The sequence below is a fragment of the Typopeltis vanoorti genome, chromosome 9 (genome assembly GCF_054136105.1).
Source record: "Typopeltis vanoorti isolate ZY-2024b chromosome 9, IOZ_Tvanoo_1.0, whole genome shotgun sequence".
Classification (NCBI taxonomy): Eukaryota; Metazoa; Arthropoda; class Arachnida; order Uropygi; family Thelyphonidae; genus Typopeltis; species Typopeltis vanoorti.
This window is the reverse complement of record NC_143557.1, coordinates 130,828,500-130,842,961: the sequence shown is the minus strand read 5'-3', so window position 1 is coordinate 130,842,961 and position 14,462 is coordinate 130,828,500. Positions and strand designations below refer to the sequence as shown.

Below are 14,462 nucleotides of genomic sequence, written 5' to 3'. Positions count from 1 at the left end.
TATGAGCTGGGGGAAAAAAAAATATATATATATAATTAATTAATAAATAATATATGTGTAATTAATAAATAATAACTGACATCAATTAAAAACACTCTCGGCGCTCTTAAGAAATAAACATACACCCATAAATTATTTATGTTAGTTCTTATAAGAACTGGGCGATGGACTGAGTCCTTGACTCTTTATCTCGTCATCTGAATGAAGTAAATCTGTGTGGATGGAGTGTTATTGAGCTAAAAAGCTCTAGTCATGGCTGGGTAACGGCAATAGCCGAGCTTCAGTTAAAACTTCATTGACATTGCCATTTGTTACCCTGTTGTTTAAGTAAAGGGTAAAATCTCAAAAAATCAGACGATCTCTAGGCCACTCATTCGTGGGCGAAAGACCGTCTAAATCTCCGCGTTGGTTCCACTCAGTGAAACTCGACCACCGAGCAGAACCGCTCATTCCGAAGAAAATAATTCACCGACAAGAATCCCTCAGCGAGTCGTGCCGGAGAACACTTTCCCCGGAGACTCAAATTGCTCCCTTAAGACAAAAACCCCAAGGGGGCGAACTCTCGAAACTCAGCAGGGTAACAGCAACAGCCGAACCTCAGTTAAACTTCATTGGTACAGCATTGCCATTTGTTACTCTGGAAATCCTAAGAAGGACTTACCAGTACCATTTATATATACCATTTATGTTAGTTCTTATAAGAACTGGGCGATAGACTGAGTCCTTGACTCTTTATCCCGTCATCTGAATGAAGAAAATATGTGTAGATGGAGTGTTATTGAGCTAAAAAGCTCTATTCATGGCTGGGTAACGGCAATAGCCGAGCCTCAGTTAAAACTTCATTGGCATTGCCATTTGTTACCCTGGAAGTCCTAAAAAGGACTTTCTCTCTGTCTCAACCATTTATGTTAGTTCTAATAGTTCTAATAAGAACTGGGCGATGGACTGAGTCCTTGACTCTTTATCCCGTCATCTGAATGAAGTAAATCTGTGTGGATGGAGTGTTATTGAGCTAAAAAGCTCTAATCATGGCTGGGTAACGGCAATAGCCGAGCCTCAGTTAAAGCTTCACTGGCTACAGCATTGCTATCCGCTACCCTGGAAGTCCTAAAAAGGACTGTGTTAACCTCATCTAAATGTGTCCACCTTGTGTGTGTAAACTATAGATCCACCATTTATAAATGTGTCCACCTGGTGTGTCTAAACTATAGATCCACCATTGTTAGTTGCAAATGATCAATTATTAAGCATCATTATGTGTGAAATTAAAAGAAGTGTATGCTTTTATTAATTATTCTATTAAAATATCTTAATTATTGAAAAACTTGAAAAAATAATTTTATACTTTTAAAAATTACATCTTATTTTATAAATAAAATGACCTAAACTTTAGGAGTTAAATTTTAAACTAGAATTATATGATATACAATATTAGTTTTTAATTGTTAATGGTATACGTCTCTCTAGCAAAAATAATAATTTTTAATATATTTTTAGCAATTTCAATTTATAGTTTATTTTGATTTATGATCTACATTATTAGTTTTTTTTTCTGTTAACATACAATAGGAGTGCTGAATGCAATAATTTCACTTTTCCACAATGCCGTTTTTAAATTTTTTTACAGTGTGTTTTTGTATTTGTATATTAACAATAAATTATATATATTTACAATTTAGAATCTTCGCTTTAATATATTTAAATGCTCTAGTTATAATAAATTTTTTTTTTCTTCGTGTTGATCCCAGGTGAGATGTAATTTTTCAAACTGCATCCTCGAAGCATTTTATTAAGCTTAACTGAGGATCTCATTTCAACACTTTATTTTAACTCATAAATTACATACATATTTTTTATTATTATTTATTTATTTATTTTTATTTATTTTTTTTTATTATTTCTCAGATAAATTACATACATTATATGAACACAATTATGCATAACAAATACTTTCTCGTACATAAAGTTTTTTTTTTAAATAAAAATAATAGCAATAACTGTTTACAACGCATATTATTATAATATTCATAATGGTGATTATTACAGATATTTCGTTGCAATTTTACACTCTATATATACAATATCAATGGATATAATCACTCTATATTGCATACTTTTGTTATAGCTATTACATACATTACATACATTTGATTATATACGATACATTACTTACATTTGTTTACTTATGATACTTACATTATATATATTTGTTTACATATAATACTTACGTTACAAAAGTTTCGCGTTGCCTTTCCGTAGTGATTATTGTATTTATATGTGATATAATCAGTTGTCTGAGGTCTTGTTATACGGTATGTATTTCTGACTGTCCTGTAGTTGGCATCGAAATAATGTTTTAGCAAGGCTGCATAGTGACATAAATGTTTTGCTGTCAGTATTTTGTGTTCTGACATTGCAATGGTTATAAGGCAGTGATTTTCTCTTTGTTCCCAAAAGATCAGTTTTATCATTTTGTAATGTAGCGATATTAATCTATTTAATTTGTAGGGTGCACAGAAAGCATACTTTGGTATAGCGTATTTTAGTATATTTTGGCATAGTGCTTTGTATATTAGTGTTTTTAGGCGTATGGGAACTATGTCTTTTAACCTGTAGAGTTTGCCACTTATTGTTCGGAGTTTGTTGTGTAGATGTTTTATATGGCTATTCCAGTTCATATCTGCATCGAAGTAAATTCCAAGGTATCGTATTGTTTCAACCTGAGTGATTGTAGTGGTTTTGCTGTTCTGTGTGTTTTTTATGTTGGAGAGTGGATGTTGGATGGTTATATATTTGTTTTCAACTTGTACAGTTAGTGGATTTCTTAATATCATTAATTTTGACTTATCTGAATTTAGGTGCATGGAGTTTTTGATGAGCCAGGCTATGAACAGATTTATGTCATGTTGCATACTTGTTTCGGCTATGCATGCGTTATTATGGATGGATATTATTGCTGTATCGTCTGCGTATTGGAATATCTTACCTTTGAGTGGTAGCTGATTAATATCGTGAGTGTAAATGTTGAATAGCGTTGGGGAGAGTACAGCTCCCTGTAGTACTCCACAGGTTACTGGTAGCTCTCTGCTTCGGTTCGATCCGATACGTGTGATATGCTTTCTATTTTGAAGGTAGTTTGTAAACCACCTGCGAGGAGGCCCATCTATTGTAACATGCCTCAGCTTTTCTAACAAGGTTTGATGTGTAAGTGCATTGAATGCTTTAGTTAGATCAATATAGATTACCATGGAGATTTTGTTTTCGTCTAAGGCGGTATTAATTACGTCTGTAAAGTCTTCCAAGAGAGATGTTGTTCCCTTATTTTTCTGAAAACCATATTGTGTTTTTGGGATAATATGAAAGATCTCAGTGTATGCTGTGAGTTTCTTCAGTATGATCCACTCCATAATTTGATTGATAATTGGTAATGTTGCTATGAGTCTGTAATTGCTGATTAAATTTTTCTTTCCATGTTTGTATATGGGTGCGATTATGACGGTTTTCAGCATACTTGGTATCTCTCCTGTTTTAAATATTTTTTTATTAATTTGAGTAGGATAGGACTTAAACTAGTTGCATGTTGCTTTATATCTTTAGGTATTATACCATCAATTCCTGGGCCTTCGTTTGCTTTGATTTGATGTATTGCAGAGAGAAGTTCTGTTTCTTTTATGGTTGGGAACCATAATGTCTGTTTTCATTGTGGCCCAAGTGGAGGGTCACGTTTTGTGATTGGGGGAATATTTCTGTGCAGTTCTTGGATGGAGTCTGCAAAGTATTGGTTAAAGTCATTTGCTAGTTGTTGGATATTACTAATCTATAAAGCATTATGTGAAAACATTTTAAGATATGCAATCACATCATACGCATTCTTCGCAGACTACAGACTTAACAGGCTACAATGGTTGCAAGATAAAATGATAAAACTGATATTCTGGGAACAACCCACTCTCATGCAGGAAACACGGACAAAACACAAAATATTTAAGGTGAAACACTTACGCCACTACACAGTCATGTTAAAACGCTACTACAGCCCAACATATAGAGTAACCAGAACAACATATCAAATAACAAGACCACAGTCAACAAACTACATAACGTATAAGTACAACAATCATTACGGCAAAGCCACCCGAAACTTCTATGTACCTGACATGAAAAACAAACTGCCGTTCGACAACAGAAACCTAGGAACATACAGAGAGCTGAAACAGGCACTATATAAATATTATAGCGAGAATGAAAATTAGAGCAATTCCTGTTTCTCTCTCCCCCACCACACGTACACACACGCACACAAATCTATGACAACCCCCCCCCTCTCAAAAACTATCACTACAAGAACACAAAGTAACAAACACACCATGTCCAAATCCAACCCTATTTGCACAAAAAAAGAAAGAAAAAAAAAGTTAAACTGTAATAGCAGTCGAAGTCTTTCAAGCACGTACCAACAAACAGTAAAATCAACACCTGGCTTGTGACCAGTATAGGAACACAACCATGAAACCACCACCCTCTGTCATCTATTATCTTCCTCAGATAAGCTCTGCTAAGCTTCGAAGAAGAAAATTACTAACTTGCAAGTATCTGTTATACACACTTGTTATATATATTATATATATATAATTACTACAGCAACTATGTATGCATTTCATCTGAGACATAAAAAAAAAAAAAATCTGTATAATCCTTATTGTAAAAACTGTAAATATTATTATTGTATGTAATTTATACTGAGACATAATAAAATGTTTAAAAATTATTATTATTATTATTATTATTATTATTATTATTATTATTATTATTATTATTATTATTTAATACTTTAAACACTTTATTATGTTTTGCATACATATAATGATTACATTATAATATTATAGAAATTACGAAATTTAAAATTTCTAAAAATTACATACATATAAATTAATTTTTTTTATATATTGATTTATTTACATAATTGTATATATGTAAATATTTACATATATATAATTATCATCTTGAGTAACATTCAGAATATTATTTTACAAGGTTCATATAATGAAATTTCCATAATAATATGATAACATTATTATTTTTTGCTATCTTTTAAAATAACAATAATTTACAATTATATAGTTCGGATAATAATAATTTTTTAATAATAATAATAATAATAATAATAGTTTATTATCTCTCAAATAATTACATGAATATACCAAAATTTAGGCAACAATGCAACTTTTTCTTGCAAATGGTTCAGTAAAAATTATAATTACTTGTAATATCATTATCGTTTGCAAAATTTTTCATTGACACAAGATTAAAAAGCGTGTATTATTACCATTAATAATAATCATAGAAATACTTTACACTTAATAACTCACAAGTTAAACAATATTACTTATGTAGCAGTTTACATAATAATATTTTTTTTAAATTTAAATATATAAATTAAATATATAATTTTAAATTTAAATATATAACTGAAATATTACTATCACATTTTCTGTTACTATAAGTATTCATTACAGAATGTTAAGTAAATTATGATTCTACTACTGGGATGTAACTCAACTGCACCCTCGAAGCTTTATAATTAGCTTATCTGAGGGTGATACTGGTTATATATATATATGTTATTGATTTGGTTGCTGTGTTGGAAGTAGAGAGATTTTTGGGAGGTCAAATGAATGATCTGAAAGGTCTGATCAAAGTGAAATTGCCGATATATCCTGTGTTATTGCATCTGTCTTGATGATTCACATTCTTTTTTATTGTGGGCTTCTTTTTGAACTATTTAGGAGGCTTTAGTTTCACAGTGGCAGCCTTTCTATGTCTTCTGTGCTTTTAATTTGTATCGGCTTTGAAGTTTGTGACTTCCTTATGAATAACTTGGCATCTCTGGTCCACAAAAATTGGTAATTTGTTTCCATTTTTGCTTTTCTTGCTTGGTACAACATATTCTGGTAGAATGGTGTTAAATATTCGGATAGGAAGATTGGTGTATTGTCTTGCTGTGCGTTAAGTCCTTGGCAACTGGTTTTTTCTGCCTGCTGTCTTTTATGAGATTGTCTCTTGTGGACTTGCTCTTAAGACGAATTATGACTGGTGCAGGTCGTGGGAAGCCTTGGTTTTTGCTCTTCCTAGGAATCCGATTTATGGTCTGAATGTCGTTAAGCTGTAGGGGGATATCAATTACATGGCCTAATTTTATAACCACGTCTCTGAGGTTTTCTGTAGGTGGAGTTTCTGGAAGACCGTTTATGACAAGATCTTCTTTATGTTGTTGCTGATTTATGTTCTTGACGGAGTTCGGATGTCTCTTTCATCAAATTGTGTTGCCTGTCATTTAGTGTGTTAATGCTCATTTTAATGTCTTTTACCGTTTGCAACACTTCTATAACTGCTAAATTATTTTGTTTTACCAAAACTTCATATTCGCTAGATTTTTTTGTTATTTGTTCGTTATGTTTATTAAAGACTTCTTGCACAAGGTCTGCTAAGCTGGCTTTTATGGTCTGTAGACTGTTTCCTATTAGTATGTTTAAAGAGTTGAAATAATAGGACTCACATGCATTTTTTTGTCTGTTCAGTTCGTCATCTGATTTTGCTTCTGGTATAATCGGCTGCGTCGTAGGTGGCTGCTTTAGGTGCGTTTCTTTGTTCTTCCAACAGAGTACGCAGTACATTTCCTCGCGTGTGATATGGGATTTATATTTATGTTGCCCGGTTGTTTCTGAAAAGCCGGCACATTTTAAGTGTAGAATCCTACTGCATTTCGTACAAGTTATATTATTTCCGTGGACGGTAAATCCTCCAGACATTTGATACACTTCATGACTCACTTTTTTTCCCTTAGGCAGTATGGCGTGATTATAAAGATGGCGACGTCCTTTGTTCTTCGCTCGTTGTTGACCACGGTCCTTAACACTTCAAAATGCGCTTTCTTCTTAGCCGATCTCGTTGAATTTCATATCACTGTTTTCGGTGTGATAAGTAGGGTTACTTGGGAGCACTTTCAACTTAAAACAGGAGTTGGAACTACTTTAAAACTATAAAAAACTGGAACAGTGATATCACCGTGCGCCCGTTCGTATGCCTACACAGCGTCCTCTTTAATAATAATAATAATAATAATAATCTTTTTTATTATCATACAGAGTATTTAGGTATACACACAGTGAGACATATCTTCTGTACAGTACAAAGATTCGTGGATAAATCCAAAGTACTTAATTCTTCATAAATGTAAATATACATTTTTTTCCCTAAAGTAAGTAAATATTTATCCATCGTATTTACATATGGATTGGTACGAATGTACATACAATTCACTGTACAATCCAGTAATGCAACACATAGTTCAAAAGTAATAATAATAATGGAGTGATTTACATCACTTTTTCTGCATTTTTACTTTTGTGTTTTTCTTTAAATATTTTTATAGATTCTGTATTTAATAGAGATCTTTTACTTCTCTACAAAAACCCTCTTCTACAGTATAAAAGTTACTGAGTTCATTCTTTTTGACACACTTGTTTGTTTGCATGTTTGGGTGGCATATCTGATTTATTCCTCAAAGCTTCTGCAGAGCTTATCTGAGGAAGATAATAGATGGCGCTGGTTTCGTGGTTTTGTTTCAGTACCAGTCGTGAGCCGCGTATAGATTTAACTGTTTATATGTATGTACTTGGAAACATATACAGGTAGTTCTCACTTTGCGAATTTTTATCTTTACGAATTTTTTGGATCGAAATATTTTATTTTAAATTATATGCGGCGAAGGATGTAATGATCGTATGAACTTAATGATGAGTTAGAACGAGCCTTGGGGACGCTAGTGTGTTATTGATAGTTTCTTCAATTACTCCAGATGTTTTATTTTATTTTATTTTTAACTATAACCCTTTCTCTGTGATTGCGACTTTTAAAGCACATTATCTCAAAGAATGTTAATAGAAGCAACTGAAAAGATGGAAACTTTTCTATCAAAGACTTTTTAGACGCATTTCGGGCAACGCAGAGCGCCTGACATAAAGTTTCCGAAAAAACGGTGAAAGGAGTATGGCATAAACTTTTCCCTCAGTTTAATGATAATTTTGAAGGCTTTGAAGACCCCAAAAAGATTATTAATTCTGAAACTCAAGCGATCGTAGGCATGGCTAATCAGTTGCAAATGGAAGTTTCGGAAGGTGATGTTAATGAGCTGCTTCAGTCTCACACTGCAGAACTTTCGCTCAATGATCTCCTTGAATCAGAGAAATAAGAAAGAAACGAAGAAGACAACGAAGATAACGAATACGTAGCTCGAACTCGGTTTTTCACATTAAAAGCTCTAGAAGAAGCATTTAAACTTCTCGAAAATGCTCAAGCAATCTTTGAAACACAAGATTCAGACTTTGAACGATTTAGTAACTTTTCCCACGAAATAAATAATGCTTCTGCTTCCTATCGAGCTATTTTAAGCGAAAAGAAGCGAAAGTCAACGAAGCAGATGACACTTGAGGCCTTCTTTGAAAAAAAAAAAAAAAAAAAGATGCACCGATTCACCCGGTAAGATAGAAATGATCTAATACTATGTCTGTGTCGTCTGCGTATTGGAAGATTTTACTTTTTTAGGGGAAGATGGCTAATACCCTGTGTGTGTATATATGTTGAACATAATGGGAGATAGAACAGCTCCTTGTAGTACTCCACAGGTTATCAGTAACTCTTTGCTGTGTACTGATCCTATACATGTGATGTGCTTTCTGTTTTTCATGTATGATTTGAACAACTGGAGTAGACGACCTCCGATATGTATTAGTTTGTCAACAGGATTTTGCATGTTAATATATCAAATGCTTTTGTTACGTCAATAAAACGACTAATACTATTCTCTTTTTGTCTAATGCAGCCTTTGTTAGGTCTACGAAATCTTCCAGCTTTGTTGCTGTTCCTTTATTTTTTTGGAAACCAGATTGTGTGTTTTTGGGGTGATGTTGAATAAATTTTTCAGTTATGTGGAGAGTTTGCGATACTCAATGCGCTCCATGATTTCTTTGATTACTGACAATGTGGCGGTGGCTCTGTATTTGAAGAGAATTAAGAAGCAAAATTTCGGAAGAAACATAAGAGAGCAAAACACTGCGTCACATTTTAGTCGCCTCTTACGACATGCATGGACTACAGTAGCGCTATTCTTATCCCGACCACCATACGGGGTACCCACTGGTTTCATATTTATGTGCTTAATTATATTAAGAAAATGTCAGATTCTTAATGGTGTCTTCAAATTTTTCTCATTTATACTTTAGAAGTATATCAGGAGAAAATTGAATATTTTTCTAATTACTTGAAATTATTACACATTTTCTATAATGATTATTATTATAATTTATTTTATTTTATTAATATACACAATAAAATTACATCCAGTCACATTGTATTGCATTGCACTTCAGTATCGCATTTCAAAAAGATTTTAAATCTGTGGTCATTATTTGTGTGTTTAATTATTTGTTTTAGCTGCAAGAAAACTTGACGAATAGTATCGTTTCCGATTTTCAGGCAGCATCGAGTGTGAAGAATAGAAATAGAAGTAATTACAATTTTCTGCACAACGAATAAGTTATTTCTTTTCGTTTTAATTTGTGTACGTTCATATTCATTGTTGATCACATAATTCATCTATGAAAACAACACGGATGGTTTTCAAAATGACTGTATTCCGGAAGTAAGCTATACGCGATTCCAGTTTTAGTTTCGGATTATCTGAAGTGTATGATAAACAGTTCTTTTACAGATAATTCCGTTTTCGAAACACTTTGATATAATTTCACCTTCGATGCTCTTATTCGGCTCGTAAGTTGTGAATTTCCAATTATATCTTTAGTATTCTTTAAAGCATTTAGTTTTTCCTATTATTCTACAATTTTTCACATTAAATATGTCGTCCATCTTTGTTGTGTGGGGAAAGGCTTCTCCCACACTTATATTTTGATAATTAGTATAAATTTACAACTAAGTTGTCTTAATTTAAAGGTCCTAAAACGTGTACATAAAGATCAAATAAAGAATGAAGGTTAAATCTAGAAATGCATTTGTTTTTATTTTTCATTCATTTTCTACGTTTGTCTTTGTTTATTCCTTCTGAGAGTGTAGATTTTGTAAATACTCCCGAAAGAATGGATTATCCCACTTCGTCTGTTAAATTCCTATTCGTGATAACCGTTTAAAATTAAAATTAAAATTTTAAATTTCAAACAATACGAATATATGTCGTCAGTCATGTGGTGATATTTAATAAATTACCTCAAAAACATGCTTATATTAATTATCATATTATATTTATTTAATACAAACAGAATCAAAAAATGATGTTTTCGGCTCCTTAACTTATATTACAGTTCTTTGGCACAGCAAGATACAGCACGTTCTCAGAACATCAGTGAATCTCGTAGGAAAGAGAAATAATTATTACCGATTCGATAGATACATTTATGTGTATACTTAGAAAATGCGATTGTTACATACATAACATCTGTCCAAAAAGAAACCGAACTTTTCGCAAATAGGAGAAACTTAGAAGACCCATAGTGGCGCCATCTGTTGTACCTTTTTGTTGTCGAAAGCGGCAACTTTCATTAGCGACAACCTTCAAATCGAGACGAATTCTCGCAATCGATCGCTTCAAAACTCCGAGATAAAACTCACCATTGACCGTTTGGCCAGGCGGAACGAATTCTTTGTGTAAATGCCCTTGGAATCGTAGAAACAAATCAGCATTGTCTTTACTTTTGACTTCTCCAAGCGACTTATTTTCAGATGCCCCTCTTCTGGTAGTCTCCACTCAGCACTGTGGTGCTTTGTTTCGGGCTCATACTCAAAACACCACGTTTCGTAACCAGTAACGATCGTTTCAAGGAAGTTTGAGTTCTTACGAATGGTTTTAATGAGGTCCATGCAGTGTTCAATTCGATACATTTTTTGAACATCGTTCAAATTGTGGGGAACAAATCGTGAATTCAATTTACGAAGGCCCAAACTCTCGGTCAAAATGTTGTGCACAGTTGATTTTGGAATCCTCAGTTCATCTTCAATCAACCTCACGGGTGACTTCGGGTTTTCTTTGATGAAATCACGAACCTTTTGGATGTTAACTTCGCTCAGCGCTCAGTTCAGTTTTTGGACGACCCGGCTTTTCGTCGTCCTCAAGCGTCTCACGACCACTTTGAAATCGCTTAAACTACTCGTAAGCTTGAGTACGGTAGAAGCATTCATCACTGTATGCTTTCTGAAGCATTTGATGCGTTTCGGAAAAACGTATACCAAGTTTAACACAAAAGTCAATCGCAGCTCTCTGTTTGAAACTCATTTTCCGACCGTTCGTCAAAACACACTGTCACTCTGGGCAATATAACTCGGCTTCTAATGAAGGAAATGTCATAAACAGTTGAAACAACACTAACGAAGGTTGCCTCTTTCGACAACAAGAGCATACAACAGGTAGCGCCACTAGTTTCTTCTATTTTCGAAAAGTTCGGTTTCTTTTTGAACAGAGAGTGTAGAGAGTTATAAATCCAATTGTGTTAAATATCAATTCCAAACATCCCGAACCGACTACTTGCATATATGAAGTGTGTGTGTGGGTGGGTGTGGGTGAGAGAGAGAGAGATCCATTTATTTGAATTTCACTTCTATATGTTGAACTGTTTATAAGGCGACTAATTCTTCTTTCAGATTATTTATCCTCTGAAATTCTTTGCAAGTACTATCTTCCACTACCCTTTTTTGTTTTAAATTCTTCCGATCCACTCAAGGATTCCTGTCATTTCAGATGTTATCCTCTCGCCCTTTGTTTGGTCTTCCTGTAGATTGCATTCTATGGCGCATCATCTTGCATGCTTGTTTAGTCATTCTCTCCACACTTTTTCTTTTCACATATCCAAGACATCGCAGTCAGCAAGCTTTGATTACATCAGTTAGTACTGGAGATTTATAGAGTTGGAATGGTTCTTGATCATGTCTTCTCTATTCACCTGTCGTATTGTCATCTCGTATAGATTAAAATGCAAAAACTTTTATAACAGTTTTAGTTTCGCCGATCTGCGAAGCTCTTTGATTTTGGTTTATTGTGCTCCAGGTTTCTGCTCCACATAAACAAGACAATCATTAGTCCTATTGGTTTAATGATTGTCGTGTATATTTCTACTTTATTTAACCAATACTATCCTAATCATCCATCCTAGGACGGGTGGATTATGGGGCATACGACTAATTATTGCAGGTCATCACTCCTTGTTGCATCCCCTAAGTAAGAGCTGTATTTAAGAGCTGTAATCCGGTTGTGTTCACGTGGACGACGATTTGTCTGTTCTTGAGAACGAAAAAGGAGGTGGGTTTTTTTCTCCCAAGTTTCCTGGAGAAAAAAACCCCTGCCTTATGAGACCAGATAAAGGATCCTCACGTCACCGACGGCAATCGAACCGTCCACTGATTTTTGTTATTTTTTAAATTTTAAGTGTTATTTTTATTGTGCTTTCCACAGTTGCTGGCTTGTGCTTACCAGTATAAAAATGTTGACTCAGATGTTGACTCAAATGTTGACCCAAATGTAGACCCATCCTATCTGTCAACAGATAGGGTGGGTCTACATTTTCTATGGAAATTTCCTGATTGACGAGGCCTTTAGTAAGTAGAAGTTCCTGATGTGTAATTTCGGCACTCATTTCTGGCTAAAGATTGCAAAAGTCAAAATATTGTAAAATAGATACAAGTCATTGCGTTTCGCATATAAGGAAAAACACAGAGAAAATACATTCATAAAATATTTTAAAATGGGTAGAGAGCGTTATTGCATCTCGATTATAAAGAAGTTTGTATATGAGATAAAATATCAGGTATCACCATATTCTTAAATTTTACATTTTTGGAGGAAAATTTTTAATATATCATAATATTAAAAAGATAATTTTATATAAGAATAAATTGCATAGAGAAAAAACAAGTCTAAATAATTCTCAAAATATATAAATAATGACTTTAGTATTTATGGAAGGTTTTTCACTTGACTATGCTACCAATTATATATTTGGTTTAATCCTTTATCCACGTGTTAGAAACAAAGTTTGCGCCTGAAGTACTTTCTGGACTGGGACAACTCGTGGTAAAGGTGGTATGAGTTCTCATCACTTTCCTTAGTATCTCCCATAATGCAAAGCACATCTCATTGCGGACATTTATAATGCTATGCATTAAGGGAAGGGGCACTACCCAGATCAGACTTTTATTGAGGTCTGATCAGTGGGAGCCAGACCCGGTGGTGGTGATACTAAGGTGGAAGTAATGGAGAAGTCATATTTACCTATACGAGTTGCCAAAGGCTGTCACACATATTATTAAAATTCTCTGGATTAGAGATAGTAAAGCCAAGTGAAAAACCTTCCATAAACTTATCTCTAATCCGGAGAATTTTAATAGTCAGGCTTCCACCGACGAGACTTCAGGGTCGAAACCGGTTGGACGCCTGTGTGGTTGATAGCAATATTGTAGCCAATGACGTTTACTGAGGCACGGCTATTGCTGTTGCCCCTCAGATCAAATCTGAGCGGCTCTGCTCAGTGGTGGGATGAGCCTGCCACTGGGTAGAGCCAATACCGAGAGTTCTTCTCAGTGACGGGGTGAGAGCCTGTTACTGAGGGGAACAACGCTGAGTTTTTGATTCTTAGGGTTGCTCATTGTTGGGCGATCATCGCACGAGTTTTTGGAGATTGACCTGTACTTAAACACTCAATAAAAGTTGAAACCGGTCTGGGTAGTTGCCTTTCCCTTAATGCATAGCATTATACATGTCCGCAAGGAGATGCGCTTTGCATTATGGGATATACTAAGGAAAGTGATGAGAACTTATACCACCTTTACCACGAGTTGTCCCAGTCCTGAAAGTACTTCAAGCGCAAACTTTGTTTGATAACACTTGGATGAAGGATGAAACCTAATATTTAATTAGATTTTAATATTTCTTTAAAACAACACAGCTTATTATCATTATTAGTTATACCCCACTACTCCATACCAGCAGGAATGTTTATTCTGTATTAATAATGACTTTTTTGTTGCAGGTTTGTGTTTTCCACGTTGCCATAATGGAGGATCGTGTGCAATTTATATCTGTCCTTGTACAAAAGGGTATTACGGAAGCTATTGCCAGTACAGTAAGTTTATTTGAATGATTTTTTATTTTGAAATTTGAGTTATTTATATGTAACTTAAATATATAAAATAGCAATAATTTCGATATATTTTAAAAGAAAATAGGAATACTATTTTAAAAATTAAGGGATATTACATCCCATATTGTTTCTTAGCGGAATACCATTCTTGAAGATTATGCTGAAAATTTAAAAAAAATGTTGTCTTATTAATTATTGTTATGATGATTTATGATGTGACAAAAATAAAGCGATGCACCTGAGGTTTTCTACTGATTTTATATA

General features: G+C 33.9%; 2 protein-coding genes across 2 annotated transcripts in view; both read left to right on the top strand.

Annotated features, from left to right (window-relative positions):
• LOC150103553 (uncharacterized) overlaps nucleotides 1–14,170 on the top strand; it is a 36,486-nt gene extending 22,316 nt beyond the window's left edge. Inside the window, exon 5 of the mRNA XM_090397660.1 lies at nucleotides 14,088–14,170. The gene's annotated coding sequence lies outside the window, so the exon portion shown is untranslated. The remainder of the gene's footprint in view (nucleotides 1–14,087) is intronic.
• Nucleotides 14,128–14,462, top strand: part of LOC150103552 (uncharacterized) — a 62,520-nt gene continuing 62,185 nt past the window's right edge. The window contains exon 1 of the mRNA XM_090397658.1: nucleotides 14,128–14,180. The gene's annotated coding sequence lies outside the window, so the exon portion shown is untranslated. The remainder of the gene's footprint in view (nucleotides 14,181–14,462) is intronic.